The 27,325-nt window shown below is 38.7% G+C and overlaps 1 protein-coding gene and 1 non-coding gene across 10 annotated transcripts in view; both read right to left on the bottom strand.

The window, feature by feature from the left end:
• ZNF248 (zinc finger protein 248) overlaps positions 1-27,325 on the bottom strand; it is a 92,055-nt gene that overhangs the window by 32,627 nt on the left and 32,103 nt on the right. The window lies entirely within an intron of this gene.
• Positions 25,181-25,287, bottom strand: LOC111752995 (U6 spliceosomal RNA). Its single transcript, XR_002787854.1, has one exon. It is a non-coding gene; the product is annotated as a U6 spliceosomal RNA (small nuclear RNA).

Raw genomic sequence — 27,325 nt, 5'->3', positions numbered from 1 at the left:
AACCATTCTGACCAGGGGACAGAATAAATGGTCCTGGATACAATGAGAGAAAAATGTAGAACAAATTTCAATTTCTTTTAAAAAAGGTCAGACTTACTGGACCAGTTGAGACTAGAGCAACCCCCGAGACTATCAACCTGGGATACCCTTGAAACTTTGAAGTGAAACCACCCCGGGAACTCACCTTTCAGCTAAATAACAGACTCGCTCATGAAATAAAGAGTATCACCTGTGAGTACTCTGCACCTTTAAGAAAAAAATCTATGTGAGACCAAATGCTCAACAGTTACCCTAATGCGAGGATGAAAACGGGGAGCAGGGAAACTAGATTACTTGAAATGGAACAACTAGAATGGAAATAATGAGAATGTTGACACATTGTGAAAAATGTAACCAATGTCACTGAGCAATATGTACAGAAATTGTTAAAAGGGAACCTAATTTGCTATTCGAACTTTTGCCAAAACACAATATATTTAAAAAAATATAAATATGCGTATATAAACGAGTTAGTATACACATATATTTTCTTGCTGTCAGCTGAGAGATCTGAAAGCAACAGCACATCAGTAGAAATAAGCAAACTTAGCACCCTGATTCTGGTTTCTCGTATCATTCTCCAATAAAAAGAACCAAGGCTTCTTGAAGAAATGACTGATTCTAGGGCTCAGACAATCTAGTATTAGCTGGCCTCCATCTCACATGATGCCTCAGCATCCACGCTGAGCCACCTCCTCATCAATGTTTTCCAGTCCTCAGCTCCCCATAGTGGTCCCATTTAGTTTCCATAGCCACTCTCACTTACTTCCCGCTCTTAGTTTAAAAAAAACTAATGAACACCCCACCCTTGTACCCTAATAAAGACTGTGACCTAGGTCTCTCTCTCTTTACCCACCACCTTCCCACCTGCGCCATGGCCTAAGTGCACATTGTGTACCCCCAGGATCTGTGAGTAATGAAGCTCTTTAATCCATTTTTGTGTCTTGTGGTTGAAGGGTGACTTTCCATCGGGGCAATATAGGTAGTCCCTGACTTACGACATGCTCAAATTACAATGAACTGCACTTACTACAATCCCTTTTTGGGTTTTTTTTTTTTGTACATCTTATCATTTGTAGTATGTACCATAAAATGCTGGAGCACCTAATTTGCTGATGTTATCATTCTCAGATGTTCATTTGCAGATGTTCGATTTTATGATTTACCATTCAAAACACTGCTAATTTAGTTTCCTAAACCAAATTAGGGGCTTCGGTTGCTTGAAAAAATGGACCCAAACACTGATCACTTTGCTAAAGTTGACAGGCAGATTCGGGAAGCAGTGAGATGTTACTCCAAAATAAATGAAGAAAAAAAGAAAGGACTGTACAGACAACTCTCACTAATTTTCTGACTCGAAATGCCATCCCCGTTTCCAGGGACAATCCAGTTGATTCAGAACCTTCCACATGTGGAATTATTACTGGAACTGGCAAAATGCCAGCATCATCCAACTCTTCTCCATCATTGGAGCAAATTTTTATGATCTGTGTATTTTTTTGTATGTATTAAAATATATTAGTAAGTTTATACGTAATGTTTCCAACTCCCAAAGACAAATAAAGGTCAGGTGTTATAAAGACACTGATGATAAAAAAAAAACAAAAAAAAACGAGGCATTCAACTTACATCAGAGCTGACTTAAAACGGAGTTGTCAGAATGGAACCCCGCTGTAAGTTGGGGACTACCTGTATATATAACCTGGGCTATGGGAGATTACTCCCTGTCTCGCCCCATCAGGATGACAGCTGAGTTTTAAAATCAAATGCACTCAGGACAGGTAGGGAATATATCAGCTGTGGAATATCTTGTGATGTCAGAAAAGAAGTGCTAAAAGAACACACACACAAAATAGTGGTAGTATATCAAAGGGACACAAGGCAACAACTGAAAGCTCTCCCAATGGCCAAGGATGGAACAATCTGAGCAACAAAATAAATAAATAGTACTGGCTCATAACCCAAGATGTAATAACCATGAGCCTATACTGATAATAAATAAATGATTGAATAAATTAACACCTGGAGGAGAATATACAAATCTCCTATGTAGAATTCCAGATATATAGGTAATTCTCCACTCCGTAAGAGTAATCTGCACAAAGTGACTTCACTCCAAAGAGTACAATATGAACAGCTGAAAAAAGAGTAACTTTACAGTGGAGAAACACACAGCCAAGTGGCCAAGAATGATGTAAGTCATGTTGATAGCAGATACCTTTCATATGATGTGACTGAATGACATTTTTTTTTTTAAATCTTAGTGGCTTTCCTACCAGAAGCCCATAAAAACTGTCTAAGAAAAACAGATAAATCTAATTGAGGGGTATTCACCAAAATACCTGACCTGTATGTCTTCAAACTGTCAAGATCATCAAAAACAAGAAAAGAATAAGAAACTGTCACAGTCAAGAAGTGCCCAGGAAGATATAATGATTATCTGTAATATGATATACTAGAACAGAAAAACAGCATTTGGGAAAAACTAAAGAAATCTGAATAAAGTGGGCATCACTTAAAAAGAATGTATCAGTAATGGTTCATGAAGTATAACAAATGTACCACGTAACTATAACCTAAAAACTACACCTAGTGCCACTGAGCCAATTCCAACTAATAGTGAACCTATAGGACTCACTGGAACTGCCCCATAGGGTTTCCAAGGCTGTAATCTTTACAGAAAGAGACTGCCACACCTTTTTCCCACAAAGTGGCTGGTGAGTTCAAACCACTGATCTTTTAGCTAGCAGCCAAGTGCTTAACACCTACATCACCAGGGCTCCTTCCATATAACATGCTGTCATGGACTGAATTGTGTCCCCCCAAAATACTGTATCAATTTGGCCAGGCCATGATTCACAGTATTGTGTAATTGTCCACCATTTTGTCATCTGATGGGATTTTCCTATGTGTTTTAAATCCTATTTCTGTGATGTTAATGAGATGTGATCAGTGACAGTTATGTTAAGGAAGCAGGACTCAATCTACAAGATTAGATTGTGTCTTAAGCCAATCTCTCTTGAGATATAAAAAAGAGATGTGAGCAGAGAGACACGGGAACCTCATACCACCAAACAAGCACTGCTGGGAGCAGACCATGTCATTTGCGCCCAGGGTTCCTGAGCGAAGAAACTCCTAGGCCAAGAACCCAATCCAATGCCACTGAGTCAATTCCAACTCATAGTGATCCTACAGGATAGAGGAGAACTACCTCATAGGGTTTCCAAGGACTGCCTCGGGGATTTGAACTGCCAACCTTTTGGTTATTAGCCGTAGCTCTTAACCACTCCACTACCAAGGGAAAATTGATAACAAGGACTTTCTCTAGAGCCAATAGAGAAAGAAAGCATTCCCCTGGAGCAGTGATCTGAATTTGGACTTCCAGACTAGCACACTGTAAGAGAATAAATTGGTCTTTGTTAAAGTTATCCACTTGTGGTATTTCTGTTACAGCAGCACCAGATGGAAAAGATGGACGTTAATAATAAACCTCATGCAGAATTGGGGAGGGTGAATATAGAAGCTCTCTGTACTATTTTTAAACTTTTTTTGTAAATCTGAAACAATTCTAAACCAAAAAAGTTTATTAATAAAAAAGTATATTGGATAAATAAGAATACAAGACTAACAAAATGAAGTAATGTTAGCAAGATGGCAATACTGGCAGCTCGAAGCTCCTAACCGTCCACAGAAACATAGAAAAACAAACACAATCTGTCAGAACCAACTTTGTTAAACTCTAGAAAATAGTTTGGAGTTTACAGCAATCAAACAAATGCTGAATCAAAAAAAAAAACTTGGCCTTAAAAATGACAGGAAAGTTTTATAGCTTATTAAATTTTTACTGTGCTTTAAGTGAAGGTTTACAAATCAAGTCAGTTTCTCATACAAGATTTATATACACCTTGCTATACACTCCTAATTGCTCTCCCCATAATGAGACAGCCCGCTCCTTCCCTCCACTCTCTCTTTGCATGTCCATTCCTCCAACTTCTGACCCCCTCTGCTCTCTCATCTCCCCTCCAGATAGGAGATGACAACATTGTCTCAAGCATCTACTTGATCCAAGAAGTTCATTCTTCACCAGCATCTTTTCTATCCCATTGTCTAGTCCAATCCCTGTCTGAAGAGATGGCTTTGGGAATGGTTCCTGTCTTGGGCTAACAGAAGGTCTAGGGCCATGACCACCATGTTCCTTTTAGTCCCAGACAGACCATTAAGTCTGGTCTTTTTACAGGAATTTGGGGTCTGCATCTCACTGCTCTCCTGCTCCTTCAGGGGGTCTCTTGTGTTACCTGTCAGGGAGTCATAGTTCTTCTGGTCTCAGGCTGACGTAGTCTCTGATAATGTGGCCCTTTCTGTCTCTTGGGCTCATGATTACCTTGTGTCCTTGGTGTTCTTCATTCTCCTTTGCTCAGGTGGGTTGAGACCAATTGATGCATCTTAGATGGCCAGTCACTAGCGTTTAAGACCCCAGAGGCCACTCTCCAAAGTGGGATGCAGAATGTTTTCTTAGTAGATTTTATTGTGACAATTGACTTAGATGTCCCCTGAAACCATGGTCCCCCAAACCCTGCCCCTGATACACTGGCATTCGAAGCATTCAGTTTATTCGGAGAACTTCTTTGTTTTTGGTTTAGTCCAGTTGTGCTGACCTCTCCTGTATTCTGTGTTGTCTTCCCCTTCACCTAAAGTAGTTCTTATCTACTGTCTAATTAGTGAATACCTCTCTCCCTCCCTAACTCCCTCCCCCCTCTCAAAACCATCAAAATACTTTCTTCTCTGTTTAAACTATTTCTCGAGTTCTTCTAAGAGTGTTATTATACAATATTTGTCCTTTTGCAACTGACTGTCACTCAGCATAACCATGTTATGAAAAGTTTAACAGTTTCATCACTGTTCTTTATGGATGAACAGTATTCTATTGTGTGAATATGCCATAATTTATTTATCCATTCATCCATTGATGGCACCTTGGTTGCTTCCATTTTCTGCTATTGTAAACAGTGCTGCAATGAATACTGGTATGCATGTATCTATTCAAGTAAAGGCTCTAATTTCTCTAGGATATATTCCAAGGAGTGGGACTGCTGGATTGTATGGCAGTTCTATTTACAACTTTTTAAGGACGCACCAAATCGATCTTGAAAGTGGTTATATTATTTTACATTCCCACTAGCAGTGTATAAGCATTCCAGTCTCTCCACAACCTCTTCAACATTTAGTATTTTGTGTTTTTTGGATTAATGCCAGCCTCGTTGGAGTGAGATGGAATCTCACTGTAGTTCTGATTTGTATTTCTCTAATGGCTAATGATCGTGAGCATAACCACATGTATCTGTTAGCTATGCGAATGTCTTCTACGGTGAAGTGTGTCTGTTCATACCTTTTGCCCATTTTTTAACTGGGTTGTCTTTTTGTAGTTGAGTTTTTGTAGTATCATGTAGATTTTACAGATCAGGTGCTGATTGGAAATGTCAGAGCTAAAAACTTTTTCCCTGTCTGCAGGAAATCTTTATACTCTTTTGGTGAAGTCTTTGGATGAACATAGGTGTTTGATTTTTATGAGCTCCCACTTATCTAGTTTTTCTTCTGCATTTTTAGTAATGTTTTGTATGCTGTTCCTGCCATGTATTAGGGCTCCTAATGTCCCTATTTTTTCTTCCATGATCTTTATTGTTTTAGATTTTATATTTAGGTCTTCGATCCATTTTGAGTTAATTTTTGTACACAGTGTGAGGTACAGGTCTAGTGTCCTTTTTTTGCAGAAGGATATCCAGTTATGCAGGCACCATTTGTTAAAAAGACTGTCTTTTCCCATTTAACCGATTTGGGGACTTTGTCAAATATCAACTGCTCATATGTGGATGGATTTATGTCTGGATTCTCAATTCTGTTCCATTGGTCTCTGTATCTGTTGTTGTACCAGTACCAGGCTGTTTTGACTAATGTGGTGGTATAATAGGTTTTAAAATCAGGTAGAGTGAGGCCTCCCACTTTGTTCTTTTTCAGCGATGCTTTACTTATCTGGGGCTTCTTTCCCTTCCATATGAAGTTGGTGATTTGTTTCTACATCTCATTAAATAATGTCATTGGAATATGGATCGGAATTGCATTAAATCGATAGATGGCTTTTGGAATAGACATTTCTACAATGTTAAGTCTTCCTATCCATGAGCAAGGTATGTTTTTCCACTTATGTAGGTCATTTTTGGTTTCTTGCACAAGTGTTCTGTAGTTTTCCTTGTATAAGTCTTTTACATCTCTGGTAAGATTTATTCGTATTTTATCTTCTTGGGGGCTACTATAAATGGTATTGATTTGGTGATTTCCTCTCTGATGTTCTTTCTGTTGGTGTAGAGGAATCCAACTGAATTTTTTATATTTATCTTGTATCCTGATAATTTGCTGAACTCATCTATTAGTTTCAGTAGTTTTCTGGAGGATTCCATAGGGTTTATGTGTATAAGACCATGTCATCTGCAAATAGAAATACTTTTACTTCTTCCCTGCCAATCTGGATGCACTTCATTTATGTCGCATAACTGCTCTGGTTAGGACACAATGTTGACTAAGAGTGGTGATAAAGGGCATCATTGTCTGATTCCCAATCTCAAGGGGGAATACTTTCACTCTCTCCATTTAGGATGATGTTGGCTATAGGCTTTGTATAAATACCCTTTATTATGTTGAGGAATTTTCCTTCTATTCCTATTTTGCTGAGAGTTTTTATCTGAATGGGTGTTCAACTTTGTCAAATGCCTTTTCTATAGCAACTGATAAAATCATGTGATTCTTTTGTTTTATAAATATGAATTACATGAATTGTTTTTCTAATGTTGAACCATCCCTGCATACCTGGTATGACTCCCACTTGGTCATGGTGAATTATTTTTTTGATATGCTGCTGAATTCTACTGAGATTTTGTTGCGGATTTTTACATCTAAGTTCATGAGGGATACAGGTTTGTAATTTCCTTTTTTTGTGTTGTCTTTACCTGCTTTTGGTATCAGGGATATGCTGGCTTCACAGAATGAGTTTGGGAGTATTCTGTCCTTTTCTATGCTCTGAAATACCTTTAGCAGTAGTGGTGTTAACTCCTCTCTGAATGTTTGGTAGAACTCTGCAGTGAAGCTGTCCAGGACAGGGCTTTTTTTTGTTGGGCCTTTTTTTGATTATCTTTTCAATCTCTCCTTTTGTTATGGGTCTATTTAGTTGTTCTACCTCTGCTTGTGTTAGTTTAGGTAGGTAGTGTGTTTCTAGTAATTCATCCATTTCTTCTAGGTTTTCAAATTTGTTAGAGTACTATTTGTCATAGTAATCTGCTATGATTCTTTTAATTTCAGTTGGGTCTGCTGTAATATCACCCATCTCATTTCTTATTAGGGTTATATGCTTCCTCTCCTCTGTTTTGTTTTGTCAGTTTGGCAAATGGTTTTTCAATGTTGTTAATTTTTTCAAAGAACCAGATTTGGTCTTGTTAATTCTTTCAATTTTTTTTTGTTTTGTTTTCTATTTTCACTCAGTTCTCCTCTAATTTTTATTATTTCCTTTCTTCTGGTGCCTGAGGGTTTCTTTTCTTGCTCTCTATTTGTTCAAGTTGTAGGGATAATTCTTTGGTTTTGGCCCTTTCTTCTTTTTGGATGTGTGCATGTATTGATATAAATGGACCTCTGAGCTCTGTTTTCCCTATATTGCAAAGGATCTGCTCGGAAGTATTTTCATTCTCATTGGATTCTATGAATTTCTTTATTCCATCGATAATGTCTTTTATAACCCAGTCTTTTTTGAATGGTGTATTGTTCAGTTTCCAAGTATTTGACTTGTTTTCCCTGCTTTTTCTGTTACTGATTTCTACATTTATGGCCTTATGGTCAGAGAAGATGCTTTCTAATACTTCACTGTTTTGGATTCTGCTAAGGCTTCCTTTATGACGTAATACGTGGTCTCTTCTAGAGAACATTCCATATGTACTAGAAAAAGTATACTTGGATGCTGTGGGGTGGGGTGTACTGTATATGTCTATGAGATCAAGTTGGTTGACTGATACTGGCATTTAGATCTTCCATGCCTTTACTGAGCTTCTTTATTGATGTGCTGCCCTTCACCGAAAGTGGTGTCTTGAAGTCTCCTACTATTATTTTTCTACTGCTATTCACAAGGTTCTCACTGGCTAATGCTTTTCAGAAGTAGACTACCAGGTCCTTCTTCCTGGTCTGTCTTAGTCTGGAAGCTCAGCTGAAACCTGACCTCCATGGGTGATCCTGCTGGTATCTGAATACCGGTGGCATAGTTTCCAGCATCACAGCAACACACAAGCCCCCACAGTATGAAAAACTGACAGACACATGGAAGAATAGAAGAGATCCACATTTATGCCTGTTCCCAAGAAATGTGATCCAACTGCATGTGGAAATTATAGAACAATGCCATTAATATCACACGCAAGCAAAATTTTGTCGAAGATCATTCGAAAATGGCTGCAGCAGTATGTTGACAGGGAACTGCCAGAAATTCAGGCCAGTTTCAGAAAAGGACGTGGAACCAGGGATATCATTGCTGATGTCAGATGGATTCTGGCTGAAAGCAGAGAATACCAGAAGGATGTTTCCCCGTGTTTTATTGACTATGCAAAGGCATTCGACTGTGTGGATCATAACAAATTACGGATAACACTGCCAAGAACGGGAATTACAGAACACTTAATTGTGCTCACAAGGAACCTTTACATAGATCAAGAGGCAGTTGTTTGGACAGAACGAGGGGATACTGAGTGGTTCAACGTCAGGAAAGGTGTGTGTCAGGGTTGTATTCTTTCACCACACCTTTTCAATCTGTATGCTGAACAAATAATACGAGAAGCTGGACTATAGGAAGAAGAATGGGGTATCAGAATTGGAAGAAGACTCATTAACAAACAGCATTATGCAGATGACACAACCTTGCTTGCTGTAAGTGAAGAGGACTTGAAGCACTTGCTACTAAAGATCAAAGACCACAGCCTTCAGTATGGATTGCACCTCAACATAAAGAAAACAAAAAACCTCACAACTGGACCAATGAGCAACATCGTGATAAACAGAGAAAAGATTGAAGTTGTCAGGGATTTCATTTTACTTGGATCCACAATCAACAGCCACGGAAGCCGAATTCAAGAAATCAAAAGACACACTGCATTGGGTAAATCTGGCGAGACTACATCTTACATACTTTGGACATGTTGTCAGGAGGGATCAGTCCCTGGTGAAGGACATCATGCTTGGCAGAGTACAGGGTCAGCGGAAAAGAGGAAGACACTCAATGAGGTGGATTGACACAGTGGCTGGAACAATGAGCACAAGCATAACAACGATTGTAAGGATGGCTCAGGACTCGGCAGTGTTTCGTTCTGGTGTGCATAGGGTCGCTATGAGTCAGAACCGACCCGACAGCACCTAACAATAAAAGAAAAACACTATTATTGTGGAGCCGTCTATGTCACATTTCAATGTTGTTGAAGTTTGTCTTATGTATCTTGCAGCCCTGTTAACGGGTGCATAAATATTTAATATGGTTATATCCTTGTAAAAATTGTCCCTTAAATCATTACATAGTGTCCCTCCTTATCCTTTATGATAGATTTAGCTTTGAAGTCTGTTTTGTCAGAAATTAATATTGCCACTCCTGCTCTCTTTTGACTGTTGTTTGCTTGATATGTTTTTTTCCATCCTCGAGTTTTAGTTTGTTTCTGTCTCTAAGGTGTGTCTCTTGTAGGCAGCATAGAGATGGATTACGTTTTCTAATCCATTCTGCCACTCTCTGTCTCTTTATTGGTGCATTTAGTCCATGTATACTCAGGGTAATTATGGACAGGTATGAATTTAGTGCTGTCATGTGTCTTTTTTTTTTCTTTTGTATGTTGTTGACAGTTTCTTTTTCCCACTTAATTTTTTGTGCTGAGTAGTATACCTTTATATAGTCTTTTCCTCTTACTCATTTTGTTGATTTTGTTTTTTTTTGAATATTTTTGTCTTGTATTTTATTTTGATGTGTAGGACAGCATGTCTTCTTTGTGGTTACCTTAATATTTACCCCTATTTTTCTAAATTTAAACCTAACTTTTATTTCTTTGTATCATCTTGTCTTCCTCTCCATATGAAAGATCTGTAACTACATTTCTTAGTCCCTCTTAATTGTTTTAATGTTGTCTTTTCTTACATAACATTGCTGTTTCCCTGTTTTGAGCATTTTATCTTGATTTATTTTTGTGATTTCTCTGTCAGGGTTGACATCTGATTTCTCTGTCCAGTGTTCTAGTGTTGGGTTGATACCTGATATTATTCATTTTCCAACCAAAGAACTCCTTTTAGTATTTCTTGTACTTTGGGTTTGGTTTTGACAAATTTGCTGAACTTCCGTTTATCTGGAAATGTCCTAATTTCACCTTCATATTTGAGAGACAGCTTTGCCGGACATATGATTCTTGGCTGGTAATTTTTTTCTATCAATGCTTTATATAAGTCATCCCATTGCCTTCTTGCCTACATGGTTTCTGCTGAGTAGTCTGAGTTTATTCATATTGACTCCCCTTTGTAGGTGGCTATTTGTTTATCCCTCACTGCTCTTAAAATTCTCTTTATGTTTGGTTTTGGCAAGTTTGATTATAATATGTCTTGGTGACTTTCTTTTAAAATGTACCTTACGTGGCATTCGATGAGCATCTTCGATATCTTCTCACCTTTCACGATATGAGGGAAGTTTTCCGCCAACAAATCTTCAACAATTCTCTATTTTCTGTTATCCCTCCCTGTTCTGGTACTCCAGTCACTCGTAGGTTATTTCTCTTGATAGAGTCCCACGTGATTCTTAAGGTTTCTTCATTGTTTTAAATTCTTTTATCAGGTTTCTCTTCAAATACATTGGTGCCAAATGCTTTATCTTCAAGTTCACCAATTCTGCCTTACACTCACTCAATTCTGCCTGTCTGACTTTCTATTGAGTTGTTTAATTCTGTAATTTTATCATTAATCTTCTAAATTTCTGATTGGTGTCTATGGATTCTTGCAGTTTATTAAATTTTTCATTATGCTCCTGAATAACCTTTTTAATTTCTTCAACTGCTTTATCTGTGTGTTCCTTGGCTTGTTCTGCGTACTGCCTCATTTCCTTCCTGATGTCTTGAAGGGTTCTGTATATTAAACTTTTGTATTCTGCATCCGGTAATTCCAGGAAGGCACTTTCATCTCAAATATCCCTTGATTCTTTGTTTTGAGAGCTTGTTGAGGCGATCATTATATGACTTGATATTGAGTGTTGTCTCTGAGCCATCTATAAGTTATTGTATTAATTTATGTTTGCTTACTGTATCATAGCTCCTTGCTTTCTTTTGTTTTGATATGCCCAAATGGGCTGCTTGAGTGAGCTAGCTTGATTATTTTTGCCTTAGAAGCTTTGGCGTCCTGTCTCCAGGTGGCTACAGCTGTTATGAGGTATATCAGTCTAGGAGTCCATTCTCTTTTTTTGTATGAATTCAGCTCAGGTGTCCAGGGAGCTGATCATCAAGTGTGTGGTACAGGCTCTGTCCTACAGTGTTAGAGGGGCAGGGGTGATTGGTGTAGGTACTGGTATCTGGTTGAAACAGGCGGTCATGCTCTGAACAAGGCAGGGGGCTGAGAATAATCCCCCAAGTATCTCTGAGGAAAGCGTTTCCCTCTTCCCTACAGCATACAGGTGGGTGGGTTCTGCAGATGGACCATGGGCACCCAGTGTTTTTGGTTGTCAGTACTGGGAGGTACCAGTTATCGCTGGACCTCTTTTGTGGGTGGCTGGGTGACCTAAGTGTAGCCACCAGTCCTTAGGCCCCTGATGTGGGTAGGTGAGGACCCTCTTTAATAGGCAAAGTTGTGTCAAACATCAAACACCCAACTCTCCACCACACAGGTGAAACACTTGTAGTCTGCCAACAAGGGCCTATTCTCCTGAAATAGGCCCACACAGGTCCACGTAGAGGGGACAGGTTCTGAAAGTCCATGGACTGTTTATGCTGGACAGGAGTCACTTCTCTTCTGAGCTCCCCCTTTCTTCCCCAGAAACCATATCCATTCAGCCATTCAACCTACCACTTTCCACCTTCTCATCTCACCTCCGGACAGGAGCTGCCCATTTACTCTTCTGTATCTACTTGAACTAAGAAGCACACTCTTCATTAGTATCATTTTATGTCTTACAGTCCAGTCTAATCTTTGAAGAGTTGGCTTCTAGAATGGTTTTGGTTCTGGGTTAACAGAGAGTCTGGGGCCCATGTCTTCTGGAGTTCCTCTAGTCTCAGTCAGATCATTAAGTCTGGTCTTTTTACATGAATTCGAGTTCTGCACCACATTTTTCTGCTGCTCTGTCAGGGACTCTTGTGTTCCCTATCAGGGAGGTCATAGGTGGTAGCCAGACACCATCTAGCTCTTCTGTTCTCAGGCTGATGCAGTCTGGTTTATGTTACCGTTTTTGTCTCTTTGGGTAATATTTTCCTTGTGTCTTTGGTGTTCTTCATTCTCCTTTGCTCCAGGCAGGTAGGGACCCACTGCTGCTCAATAGCTTTTAAGACCCCAGATGCCCCTCACCAAAGTGGGATCCAAACATTCTTAATAAATTTTGTTATGTCAATTGACCTAGATGTCTCCTGAAGCCATGGTCCCCAGGCCCCTGCCGCTCTGTTCCTCTAAAGGTTTGGTTGTGTTCAGGAAACTCCCTAGCTTTTGGTTTAGTCCAGTTATGCTGACTTCCCTATATTGTATAGTCTTTCCCTTCACTTAACATAGATCTTGTGTACTATTTAGTTAGTGAATTCCCCTCTCCCTCCTTCTCTCCCCACCTTTGTAATTGTCAAAGAATGTTTTCCTCTGTGTTTAAACTTTTTCTTGAGTTCATATACTAGTGTTCTCATACAATATTTATCCCTTTGCAACTAATTTCACTCAGAATGCCTTTGAGATTCATCCATGCTATGAGATGTTTCGTGGATTCACAATTGTTCTTTATCATTGCATAGTATTCCATTGTGTGAAAATACCATAAATTGTTTATCCATTCGTCCACTGGTGGGCACCTAGATTTTTTCCATCCGTTTGCTATTGTGAACAGTGCTGCCATGAACATGGGTGTGCATGTAACTATTTTTGTGACAGCTCTTATTTCTCTAGGATATATTCCAAGGAGTGAAATTGCTGGATTGTATGGTACTTCTATTTCCAGCTTTTTAAGGAAGCATCAAATCGATTTCTAAAGTGATTATACCATTTTACATTCCCAACAGCAGTGCATAAGCATTTTAGTCTCTCCACAACCTTTTCAATTATTTATTATTTTGGGTTTTTTGAATCAGTCCCAGCCTTGTTGGGGTGAAATGGTATCTCATTGTAGTTTTGATTTGCATTTCTCTAATGGCTAATGATCCTGAGCATTTTCTCATGTATCTGTTAGCCACCTGAATGTCTTCTTTGGTGAAGTGCATGTTCATATCTTCACCCATTTTTTAATTGGGTTATTTGCCTTTTTCGTTGTTGAAGTTTTGCAGTATCTTGTCAGTTTTAGAGATTAGACCCTGATCAGATACGTCGTAGCCAAAAATTATTTCCGAGTCTGTATGGTGGCTTTTTACTCTTTTGATGAAGTCTTTTGATAAGCATATGGTTTGATTTTTAGGGCCCACAGTTATCTAGTTTCTCATATGGCGTTTGTGCATTGTGAGTTATATTTTGTATACTGTTTATGCCATGTAAAAGGGCTCCTAGCATTGCCCCTATTTTTTCTTCCATGATCTTTATCATTTTAGATTTTATATGTACATCTTTGACACATTTTCATTTAGTTTCTGCACACGGTGTGAGGTATGGGTCTTGTTTCATTTTTTTTCTGCAGATGGATAGCCAGTTATGCCAGCACCATTTAATAGACTGTCTTTTCCCCCATTTAAGGGATTTGGGGCCTCGGTCAAATGAAAGCTTCCAGGTGGATGAATTTACGTTTGGATCCGCAATTCTGTTCTATACGTCTATGTATCTGTTGTACTAGTACCAGGCTGTTCTGACGACCGTGGTGGTAACAGGTTCTAAACTCAGGTAGTGTGAGGCCTCCCACTTTGTTGTTCTTTTTCAGTAATGCTTTACTTATCCAGGGCCTCTTCCCTTTCTATACGAAGTTGGTGATTTCTCTATCTCCTTAAAAGATGCCACAGGAATTTGGGTTGGGATTGCATTGTGTCTCCATACTGCTTTGGGTAGAACAGACATTTTCACAATGTTGAGTCTTCCTATCCATGAGCAAGGTATGTTTTTCAACTTATGTAGGTCTCTTTTGGCTTCTTCAATAGTGTCTTGTAGTTTTCTTTATATACAGGCCTTTTACATCTTTGGTTAGACTTATTCCTAAGTATTTTATCTTCTTGGGGGCTATTGTAAATGGTATCAATGTGGTGATTTCCTCTTCGAAGTTTTCTTTGTCAATATAGACGAACCCAACTGATTTTGTATGTTTATCTTGTACCCTGGTATTTTGCAGAAAACTATCAGTTTCAGTAGTTTTCTTGTGGATTCTTTGGGGGTTTCTGTGCATAAGATCATAGCATCTAAAAACAGACATACTTTCAGTTCTTCCTTACTAATCTGCATGGCCTTTATTTCCCTTTTTTGCCCCCTTGCTCTGCCGAGGACCTCCAACACAATGTTGAGTAAGAATAAATGACATCCTTGCCTGGTTCCCGCTCTCAACAGGAACGCTTTCAGATTTCATTTAGGATGATGTTGGCAGTTGACTTTGTATAAATATCCTTTATTGTGTTGAGGGACTTCCCTTCTATTCCTATTTTGCTGAGAGTTTATCATGAATTAGAGTTTTATTTTATCAGATGCCTTTTCTGCATAAATTAGCAAGATCATGTGGTTGTCTTTGGTTTTATTTATGTGGTAGATTACATTCATTGATTTTCTAACGTTGAACCATCCCTGCATACCTGGTATGAATCCCACTTGGTCATCATGAATTACTGTTTTGATATGTTGTTGAATTCTATTGGCTAGAATTTTGTTGAGAATTTCTGCATCTATGTTCATAAGGAATATTGGTCTGTAATTTTTCTTTTCTTTTCTTTTGCATCTTTACCTGGTTTTGGTATCAGGGCTTCAAAGAATGAGTTTGGGAGGTTTTCATCCTTTTATATGCTCTGAAATACCTTTAGTAGTAGTGCTGTTAACTCTTCTCTGAAAGTTTTGTAGAATTCTTCAGTGAAGCTGTCAGGGCCAGGGCTTTTTTTTCATTGGGAGTTTTTAAATTACCTCTTCAGTCTCTTCATTTTTGTTACAGGTTTCTTTAGGTGTTCTACCTCTGTCTGTATTAGTTTAGGTAGGTAGTGTGTTTCTAGAAATTTGTCCGTTTCCTCTAGGTTTTCAAATTTGTTGGAGTATGATTTTACATAGTATTCCGTTGTGGTTCTTTTAATTTCAGTTGGGTGTGTTGTGATATTGCCCATCTCATTTCTTATTCCACTTACTTGCTTCTTATCCTGTTTTCCTTTTGTCAGTTTAGTCAATGGTGTATCGATTTTGTTGTTCTTTTTCAAGAACCAGCTTTTGGGCTTGTTAACTCTTGCAATTGTTTTTCTACTCTCTGTTTCATTTAATTCTGCTCTAATTTTTACTTTTATTTATTTATTTTTTACTATTTCCTTTCTTCTGGTGCCTGAGGGCCTCTTTTCCTGCTCTGTTTGGGTTGTGGGGCTGATATTTTGATTTTGGCCCTTCTTTTTGGATGTGTTCATTTATTGCTGTAAACTGACCTCTGAGCAATGCTTTTGCTGCGCCCCAAAAGTTCTGATAGGAAGTTTTCATTCTAATTTAATTCCATGAATTTCTTTATTCTGTCCTTAGTTTCTTCTATATCCTAGTAGTTTTGGAGTAAGGTGTTGTTCGTTTTCCGTGTATTTGATTTTTTTCTTGCTTTTTCTCTTATTGATTTCTACTTTTACGGCTCTGTGGTCAGAAAAGATGCTTTGTAATATTTTGATGTTTTGGATCCTGTTAAGACTTCCTCTGTGGCCTAATATATAAAATCTATTCTGAAGAATGTTCCATGTGTATTGGAAAAGAAAGTATATTTGGCTGCTCTTGGGTGGAGTGTTCTGTAGTTGTCTATGAGTTCAAGTTGACTGACTGTGGAATTTAGATCTTCCGTGTCTTCATGGAGCTTCTTTCTGGATGTTCTGTCCTCCAACAAAAGTGATATGTTAAGTTTTCTACTTTTATTATGGAACTGTCTATTTCTCTTTTCAATGCTGTTAGATTTTATGTATTTTAGAGCCCTGTCATTGGGTGTGTATATATTTCTTATGTTAATGCCCTCCTGGTGGTCTAACCCTTCAGTCATTATATACTGTCCTTTCTTATCCTTTGCAGTGGATTTTCCTTTAAAACCCATTTTGTCAGAGATTAACATTGCCACTCCTGCTCTTTTTTGATTGTTGTTTGGTTGATATACTTTTTTTCTATCCTTTGAGTTTTAGCTGGTGTCTCTGAGTCTAAGGTGTGTCTCTTGTAGGCAGCATATAGATGCATCATGCTTTTTTTTTCCATCTGTTACTCTGGCTCCTTGCTGGTCTATTTACATTTAGTGTAATTATTGGTAGCGATGAGTTTAGTGCTGTCATTTGAAGTGTTTTTTTCTTTTTTGTGCGTTGTTGACAATTTCTTTGTTCCACTTTATTTTCTGTGGTGAGTCATTTTCTTTTATGTATCTTCATCTTTTTCATACTTGTTGACTTTATATTTGCTGAGCTTTTTTGTTTTGTTTTGTTTTTTCTTTGATGTGCAGAACTCTTAGGTTCCTTTGAGGTTACTTTAATATTTGCCTTTATTTTTCTAAATTTAAACCAGTCTTTTATTTCTTTTTTAATAATTTCTACTGTGCTTTAAGTGAAAGTCTACAAATCAAGTCAGTCGCTCAGATAAAAAATTATATAAACTTTACTACATACTCCCAATTACTCTCCCCCCAATGAGACAGCCCGCTCCCTCCTTCGACTCTCTCTTTTCACGTCCATTTTGGCAGCTCCTAAGCCCCTCTACCCTCCCATTTCCGCTCCAGGCAGGAGATGCCAACAGAGTCTCAAGTATCCACCTGATCCAAGTAGCTCACTCCTTATCAGCATTCCTCTCCAACCCATTGTTCAGTCCAATCCATGTCTGACGAGTAGGCTTTGGGAATGGTTCCTGCCTGGGCCAACAGAAGGTTTGGGGGCCATTACCACCGGCGTCCTTCTAGTCTCAATAGCACCATTAAATCTGGTCTTTTTATGAGGAACTGGGGTCTGCATCCCACTGTTCTCCTGCTCCCTCAGGGGTTCTCTGTTGTGTTCCCTGTCAGGGCAGTCATCAGTTGTAGCAGAGCACCATCTAGTTCTTCTGGTCTCAAGATGATGTAGTCTCTGGTTCATGTAGCCCTTTCTGTCTCTAGAGCTTGTAATTAGTTTGTGTCCTTAGTGTTCTTCATTCTCCTTTGCTCCACGTAGGTTTACACTCATTGATGGATCTTAATGGCCCCTTGCTAGCGTTTAATACCCCAGATGCTACTCTCCAAAGTGGGATGCAGAAATGTTTTCTTAATAGATTTTATTATGCAAATTGACTTAGATGTCTCCTGAAACCATGGTCCCCAAACACACCGCCCCTGCTACGCTGGCCTTCGAAGCATTCAGTTTATTCAGGAAGCTTCTTTGCTATTGGTTTAGTCCAGCTGTGCTAACCTCCCCTGTATTGAGTGTTATCCTTCCCTTCACCAAAAGTAGTTCTTATCTAATTAGTAAATACCCCTCTCCCACCCTTCCTCCCTTCCCCTTCTCATAACCACGGAAGAGTGTGTTCTTTTCAGTTTAAACTCTTTTTCAAGACCTTATAATGGTTTTTTTTTATAATAGTGGTCTTATAAAATATTTGTCCTTTTGCATCTGACTAATTTCACTCAGCGTAATACCTTCCACATTCCCCCATGTTACGAAATATTTCACAGATTCATCACAGTTCTTTATTGATGCATAGTATTCCATTGTGTGAATCTACCGTAACTTCTTTAACCATTCATCCACTGATGGGCACCTTGGTTACTTCCATCTTTTTGCTACTGTAAACAGTGCTGCAATAAACATGGGTGTGCATACGTCTTTTCCTGTAAAGGGTCTTATTTCTCTAGGATATATTCCTAAGAGTGGGATTGCTGGGTCGTATGGTAGTTCAATTTCTAGCTTTTAAAGGAAGTGCCAAATTGATTTCCAAAGTACTTCTACCATTTTACATTCCCACCAGCAGTGTATAAATGTTCCAATCTCTCCATAGACTCTCCAACATTTATTCTTTTGTGATTTTTGGATTAATGCCAGCCTTGTTGGAGTGAGATGGAATTTCATTGTAGTTTTGATTTGCATTTCTCTAATGACTAATGATTGAGAGCTTTTCCTCATGTATCTGTTAGCCACCTGAATGTCTTCTTTAGTGAAGTGCCTGTTCATATCCTTTGCCCATTTTTAAATTAGGTTGTTTGTCTTTTTGTCGTTGAGTTTTAACAGAATCATGTAGATTTCACAGATCAGGCACTGGTTAGAGATGTCATAGCTGAAACTTTTCTCCCAGTCTGTAGGTGGTCTTTCTCCTCTTTTGGTGAAGTCTTTAGATGAGCATAGGTGTTTGATTTTTAGGAGCTCCCAGTTATCTGGTTTCTCCTTGGCATTTTTAGTAATGCTTTGTATTCTGTTTATGCCTTGTATTAGGGCTCCTAGGGTTGTCCCTATTTTTTCTTCCATGATCTTGATCGTTTTAGACTTTATGTTTAGGTCTTTGATCTATTTGGAGTTAGAATTTGGGTAGGGTGTGAGGTATGGCTCCTGTTTCACCTTTTTGAAGATGGATATCTAGTTATGCCAGCACCATTTGTTAAAAAGACTGTCTTTTCCCCAATTAACTGACACTTGGCCTTTGTCAAACATCAGCTGCTCATATGTGGATGGATTTATATCTGGGTTCTCAATTCTGTTCCATTGATCTATGTGCCTGTTGTTGTACCAGTACCAGGCTGTTTTGACTACTGTGAGTGTATAATAGGTTCTAAAATCAGGTAGAATGAGGCCTCCCACTTTCTTCTTTTTCAGTAATGCTTTACTTATCAGGGGATTCTTTCCCTTCTGTATGAAGTTGGTGATTTGTTTCTCCATCACATTAAAAAACATCACTGGAATTTAGATCGGAAGTGCATTGTATATACAGATGGCTTTTGGTAGAATAGACATTTTTACTATGTTAAGTCTTCCTATCCATGACCAAGGAATGTTTTTCCACTTATATAGGTCCCATTTTGTTTCTTGCAGTAGTACCTTATAGTTTTCTTTGTATAGGTCTTTTACATCTTTGGTAAGATTTATTCCCAAGTATTTTATCTTCTTGGGGGCTACTGTGAATGGTATTGATTTCGTGATTTCCTCTTCAATGTTCATTTTGTTGATGTAGAGGAATCCAACTGATTTTTGTATGTTTATCTTGTAACCTGAAACTCTGCTGAACTCTTCTATTAGTTTCAGTAGTTTTCTTGAGAATTCCTTAGCGTGCTCTGTGCGTAAGATCATGACATTTGCAAATGGATATAATTTTACTGCTTCCTTGCCGATCTGGATGCCCTTTATTTCATTGTTTAGCTTAATTGTTCTGGCTAGAACCTCTAGCACAATGTTAAATAGGAGCAGTGATAAAGGGCATCCTTCTCTGATTCCCGTTTAAGGGAAATGCTTTCAGGCTCTCTCCATTTAGGATGATGTTGGCTGTTGGCTTTGCATAAATTGCCCTTCACTACCTTGACGAATTTTCCTTCTATTCCTATTTTGCTGAGAGTTTTTATCACGAGTGATGTTGGACTTTGTCAAATGCCTTCTCTGCATCAATTGATAAGATCATGTGGTTTTTGTCTTTTGTTTTATTTATATGGTGGATTACATTGTTTTCCTAATATTGAACCATCCTAGCATACCTGGTATAAATCCCACTTGGTCATGGTGGATTCTTTTGATATGTTGTTCAATTCTATTAGCTAGAATTTTGTTGAGGATTTTTGCATCTATGTTCATGAGGGATATAGTTTCTTTTTTTATGGTGTTTTTATCTGGCTTTGGTATCAGGGATACGCTGGCTTCATAAAATGGGTTTTGGAGTATTCCATCCTTTTCTATGCTCTGAAAATACCTTTAGTAGTAGTGGTGTTAACTCTTCTGAAAGTCTGGTAGAACTGTGCAGTGAAGCTGTCCAGGTCAGGACTTTTTTTTTTGTTGTTGGGAATTTTTTGATTACCTTCTCAATCTCTTTTTTTGTTATGGGTCTGTTTAGTTGTTATACTTCTGTTTGTTTTAGCTTAGCTAGGTAGCGTTTCTAAGAATTCATCCATTTCTTCCAGGTTTTCAAATTCGTTAGAGTACAATTTTTTGTAGTAATCAGGTATGATTCTTTTAATATCGGTTGAGTCTGTTGTGATATGGCCCATCTCATTTGTTATTACGGTCATTTCTTTCCTGTATTTCTTTATTCAGTCTGGCCAATGGCTTATCAATTCTGTTAATTTTTTTCGAAGAACCACCTTTTGACTTTGATAATTCTTTCAATTGTTTTTCTATTCTGTAATTCATTTAATTCTGCTCTAAATTTTATTATTTGTTTTCTTCTGGTGCCTGATGGATTCTTCTGTTGCTCTGTTCCTCTTTGTGCAAGTTATAGGGACAGTTCTTTGATTCTGGCTCTTTCTTCTTTATGTATGTGTTCATTTATTGATATAAATGGACCTCTGAGCACTGCTTTTGCTGTGTGCCAAAAGTTCTGACAGGAAGTGTTTTCAGTCTCATTGCATTCTATGAATTTCTTTATTCCCTCCTTAATGTCTTCTAAAACCCAGTCTTTTTTGAGCAGGGTATTGTTCAGTTTCCAAGTATTTGATTTTTCCTAGTTTTCCTTTTATTGATTTCTGCTTTTATGGCCTTGTGGTCTGAGAAAATGCTTTGGAATATTTCGATGTTTTGGATTCTGCAAAGGCTTGTTTTATGATCTAACATGTTATCTATTCTAGAGAATGTCTCATGTGCACTAGAAAAGAAAGTATAATTTGCAGGTGTTGGGTGGAGTGTTCTGTATATGTCTATCAGGTCAAGTTGGCTGGCTGTAGCAGTGAGATCTTCCGTGTCTCTATTGAGCTTCTTACTGGATGTCCTGTCCTTCTATGAAAGTGGTGTGTTAAAGTCTCCTACTATAATTGAGGAGGCATCTATCTCACTTTTCAATTCTGTCAAAGTTTCTTTTATGTATCTTGCAGACCTGTCACTGGCTGCATAAATATTTAATATGGTTATATCTTCCTGGTCAATTGTCCCTTTAATCATTATGTAGTGTCCTTCTTCATTCTCTGTGGTGGATTAAACTTTAAAGTCTATTTTGTCAGAAATTAGTATTGCCACTCTTGCTCTTTTTTGAATGTTTTTTGCTTGATATATTTTTTTCCATCCTTTTAGTTTTAGTTTGTTTGTGTCTCTAAGTCTAAGGTGTGTCTCTTTTAGGCAGCATATAGATGGACCGTGTTTTTTATCCAGTCTGTAACTCTCCGTGTATTTATTGCTGCATTTAGTTCATTTACATTCAGCATAATTAGAGCTAAGTATGAGTTTAGTGCTGTCATTTTGTCTTTTTTTGTGCATTGTTGACAATTTCGTTTTCCCACTTAGTGTTTTGTGCTGAGAAGTTTTTCTTTGTAAATCGTGTTCCTTTTCTCATAGTAGTAGAATTTTTTTTGATGAGTCGTTATGTTATCTTTCTTTTTATTTTGAAGTATGGAAATGTTAGATCTCTTTGTGGTTACCTTAATATTTACCCCTATTTTTCTAAGTATAAACCTAACTTGTATCGTCCTATATCGACTTGGTTTCCTCTACATATGAAAGATGTACGCCTCCTGTATTTTGTCCCTTCGTTTTGATCACTGTAATCTTTTACAGAATGACATCAATGATTCCCTGTTTTGAGCATTCTTTTTTAATTAATCTTATTTTATTTTTGTGATTTCCCTGAGTTGATATCAGGATGTTCTGTTGTGTTGGCATCTGATATTATTGATTTTCTGACCAAACAATTTCCTTTAGTATTTCTTGTAGCTTTGGTTTGGTTTTTGCAAATTCTCTAAGCTTGTGTTTATCTGTAAATGTCTTAATTTCACCTTCATATCTGAGAGAGAGTTTTGCTGGATATATGATTTTTGGTTGGCAGTTTTTCTCCATCAATGCTCTATATGTATCATCCCACTGCCTTCTTTCCTGCGTGGTTTTTGTCGAGGAGTCCAAACTTATTGATTCTCCTTTGTAGATGACTTTTCGTTTATCCCTGGCTGCTTTTATAATTTTCTCTTTATCTTTGGTTTTGGCAAGTTTGATGATAATATGTCTTGGTGACTTTCTTTTGGGATCTATCTTGTATGGGGTTCGATGAGCATCTTGGATAGATATCCTTTCATCTTTCACAATACCAGGGAAGTTTTCTGCCAGCTGATCTTCAACTATTCTCTCTGCATTTTCTGTTATCCCTCCCTGTTCTGGAACTCCAATCACACGCAAGTTATTCTTCTTGATAGAGTCCAACATGATTCTTAGGGTTTCTTCATTCTTTTAGTTCTTTTATCTGATTTTTCTTCAACTATTTTGGTGTCAATTGCCTTATCCTCCATCTCCCCAACTCTGCAGTCCAGTTCATTGATTCTGCTCCTCTGACTTCCTATTGAATTTTCTAATTCTGTAATTTTATTGTTAATCTTTTGAATTTCTGAATGCTGCCTCTCTATGGATTCTTGAAGCTTATTAATTCTTCCACTATGTTCTTGAATAATCTTTTTGATTTTTTTCTACTGCTTTATCAGTGTGTTCCTTGGCTTTTTCTCTAGATTGCCTTATTTCATTTCTGAGGTCACCCCTGATATCTTGTATCATTCTGTCTATTCGTTTTTTATATTCTATATCTGGCAATTCCAGGAAAGTATCTTCATCTCGGAAAGATTTTGATTGATTTGGCGGTTTGTGGAAGAAATCATGTTCTGCTTCTTTATGTGATTTGATATCAACTGCTCTCTCCGAGCCATCTATAAGATAGTGTAACAAATTCTTTTATATTTGCTCATTGAGTCTTATCTTCTTGTTTTGTTTTGTTTCGATACTCCCAGATGGGCTACTAGACTGCACTATCTTGATTGTTGTAGCCTTTGAATCACTTATGTCCTGTTACCAGCTGGCTTGAGGTGTTATCAGGTATATGAGCCTATGAGTCCATTCACTATTCTTGAATAGAATCAGCTCAGGTGCCCTGATAGTGGGTCACCTAGTGTGTGGTGTAGGCTGTCACATATTCACTTAGAGTAGTGGTGATGGCTGTATGCACCAGTTTCTAGTAGCAGCAGGGGGTCACACTCCGAGAAGGGTAGGATGCTGACACCCTTCCCCTATGTGCAAGTGAGGTAGGAGTGTCTCTGATCTCTAGAGCACTCTGGTGGGTGGGCTCTGTAGCTGTACCTTAGGCACCCAATGCTTGTACCTCTAAAGACTGGTAGGTGTCACTATCCGCAGACCCCTTTAGCAGGTGGCTAGGTGGTGTGAATGGAGCTTCAGCCCTCAGTTTCCTGCTGTCGATCAGTGCGGGCTCTGTTTAATAGGTAGAGAGGTATCTGACCTCCAAAACTTGCCTTTCCACTGCTCAGCTAAAATAATTACTGTCAGAGCTCTAACCGAATTGCCTTTGCATCATAATAGCCATGTGGTTCCCTGTAGGGATGAAAGCCCAAGACTGGATCTCTTATGCCTGGCTGGAGCTGGTTCTGTATTAATATTTCAGTTTAGGGAAGTCAGGGAAGGATTTTTTCCCCTGATTGTTAATTACTGCTTTTCTCAGGCCAGGAGAATGGGTTAGAAGAGAAAAAACACCCTGCAGACCGTTTCACTCCCTGGCCCAAGGAATTCCAACGTTAATGAAGCCTGCTGGGGCAGAAAAAGGAGTGATCAGATAGATAGCAGAGAGCAGCTGTGGCAAGAAAAAGTTATTTATCTTGTTTGGTGAGGGCTGTTTTATCTGACATTCCATAAGGGTGTGTAGCCTGTGTGCACTGGCTGGGTCTCTGCCGAGACTTCCCCCGAGGGTTAGGGCTGAGTCCCGTGCTTGTGCTGTCTCAGGAGGCCGTGTTCAGCAAATCCTCGCTTATACCAAAGCCCAGCACCAAGGTCTCCTGGCTAAGACGCTGTGCTCCAGGTTCTGAAACAAGTCGCTGCTTCCCCGTCAGCCACGTCGGTGTGCTGCTTGCGTGCGCTGGCTGGATCCCCGCCGAGGTTGCTTCAGGGGGTTAGGGCTGCGTCCCGTGCTTGCCCCATCTCAGTGAGCTGCGACCAGCCCTACCACTCTGGCTCCAGGTAATCACAAGGGCTCAAGGCTGCATCATGGCACGCCAGCTCCAGAAATGGTCGCTGCTTCAGCATGCGGCTTTTCGTTCCCCTGTCACTCAGGTCAACTCCTTAGTTCTGTGTTTGATGGTCAGGGTTTGTAGATTGTTATGTATGTAATCGATTCACTTGTTTTTTTGAGTCTTTGTTGCAAGAAGGATAAATGGAAGATTCTACCTAGTCAGCCATCTTGGTCCCACCCTACTTTATTTCTTGATACCCCCTGACTTCCTCTCTATATGTAAATTGTATGACTACATTATCTAGTCCCTCTTTTTTGTTTAATATTGTCATCTTTAACATACTGACATCTCTGTTTCCCTATTTTCAGTGTTTTAGCTTTATTTTTGAGACTTCCCTACCCGAGTTAATGTCTGGTTGTTCTGTCCTGTGTTCTTGTCTTGGGTTGTTATCTGATGTTACTGATCTTCTAACAGGAGGACTCTCTTTAGGATTTTTTGTAATTTTGGTTTGGTTTTTACAAATTCCCCAAACTTCTGTTTATCTGGAAATGCTCTAATCTCACCATCATATCCGACAGACAGTTTTGCTGGATATATAATTCTTGACTGGTAATTTTTTTCCTTAAAGGTTTTATATAGGTTATCCCATTGCCTTCTTCCCTACATGGTTCCAAAAATATGGAATGCTTCAGGAATTTGTGTGTCATCTTTGCATAGGGGCGATGCAAAGCTTCTCTGTATTGTTTCAGTTTTAGTCTACGTGCTGCCAAAGGGAGCACCCAGTGGTGTAAGGTCCCTATCTATCTGGTTGCTTCTCTTTTATCTTTTGCAAGATAAAAGGTGATGCAAGGAGTTTCCCCAGAGAAACTCCCCTTACACAGGATCAGGGTGACCTGAGTAAGAATGCTGCATCCCACCCTAACTCTCCTTAACATAACCTAATCTTGCCTCATTTATCACAGGCAGAGATTAGGATTTACAGCACCTAGGAAAATTACATCAGATTACAAAATGGAGAACAAACCACATAATAGTGCGAATCATGGCCTAGCCAAGTCGACACATGTTTTGGGGGGACACATCTCAATCAATGACAGTAATTATGTAATAATGAAATTTGGAATATGTGTAATGATGTAGTCATACTCCATTTGTAATCTGATTTGGTCATCCTCCTTTTTCACATAACAACCTGGACTCTGGAATCTAACCATGTCAATAAGTATGGAGTGGGTGTATGAATAAAAAGACAAAGTATAAATGGCCACTAAATAAAAATGCTGGAGCTGAGAAGTACAGTAGCTGAAATGAAAAATTCACTACAGCTACAAAAAGTGGACAGAGCCTAAAGGCGCTATGGGACAGCCTCAGGCAGGCCAACACATGCTTTATGGGACTCCTACGAGAAAAGGCGTAGAAAAAATGTATGTAGAAATGCTGGCTGAAAACTTCTCAAATTTGAAAGACACGAGTCCACACAACCAAGAATCTCAACAAATTTCAAATTCCAAGTGAAAGATATCCACAGGAAGACACATTATAATCAAACTGTTGAAAACCAAAAGAAAAGAGAGAAATCTTGGAAGCAGGAAGAAGCAACTTGTCACATATAAGGGTCCTCAATAATATTAACAGCCAATTTCTCATTAGAAACCATGGAGAAAGGGAGGGGCAAAATGGTGGCTTAAGTGATCACTCCCTTACATCCCCCTACAACTAAGCCAGTGAACAAAAAATAAAAATTAGTACAGACAGAATTCTGGAGCTACGGACAGCAGTGGGAGTGCTGGAGAACCAAGGTGAGTCCTGATTCAGGATATAATAGAGTGGAGGCGGCAGAAAGGCTGGATTCGATGACTGCTGGCACTCTACCTGGCAGCTCAGCTCACTGTGACCCTTTCGGGGCAAGATGAGGGATTACCACTGAACAAAGAACCCAAGACAACATCTACACTGAAGGCAGACTGGCTCAGAGATACTAGGTAAACAGACTTGGTAAGGTCTGAAAAAAGGGGTGAGGTGCTTTCTCAGTTAGGGCAGAACTGAGAAGCATGGAAAACTGGCACAAAGTAGATTTGAAATCCGTTAAACTAAGGAAAGTGCGGCCCGATTAAAGTGGTGCAGATTGGCTGTGGGAATTGACAAGCAGGGAGCAGGGAAGCCCAAACATGCACTTGGGGAGAGGCACAGGGAATATGAAATACTTGGGGAGAATGCTACTAAGTCTTGCTTAGACCAGAGGCAAGAAGGCACTATCCATTTCCTAGGAAATAAAGAAAATTCTGAGTTCCAGATTATCACAGTAAGATACTGAAATGTCGTACATTCAGCTAAAAACTATAAAACATACAAGACCACAGGAGATGGCTCAATATAAACAAAAACATAAAGAAGCTAAAATTTCTCTGATGGAGACTAGGTTAATGGGACAAACAGAAGACTTCTAGACGACAATGTGAAATATGTTCAAAGAAAACAAAGAACGCACAGAAAACAAACTAATGGAGATAAGAGAAAAATATGGGAAATACAATAAGGAGACTGAAAACATTTTTAAAGAAAAATAGTGGAATTGAAGAATAATTGAATTAGAAAATACAAGAGAATTATATGAAAACAAACAGTGAACAATTATTTTCAAACAAAGATGAGAATGTAGGGGGCAGAGAAAGTAGATTAATGGAAACAGAAAAATCAGAGCAGAAACAATGACAATGTTCACAGATTGTGAAGAATGTTACCAGGGTCACTGAACAACCTGTGCAGGAGCTGTTGAAGGGGAACCTGAACTGTTGTGTAAACATTCACTAAAAATGC

Source organism: Loxodonta africana, chromosome 8, assembly GCF_030014295.1.
Source record: "Loxodonta africana isolate mLoxAfr1 chromosome 8, mLoxAfr1.hap2, whole genome shotgun sequence".
NCBI classification, from domain to species: Eukaryota; Metazoa; Chordata; class Mammalia; order Proboscidea; family Elephantidae; genus Loxodonta; species Loxodonta africana.
The sequence above is the reverse complement of the archived record's forward strand: the minus strand, read 5'-3'. Positions and strand labels throughout refer to the sequence as shown.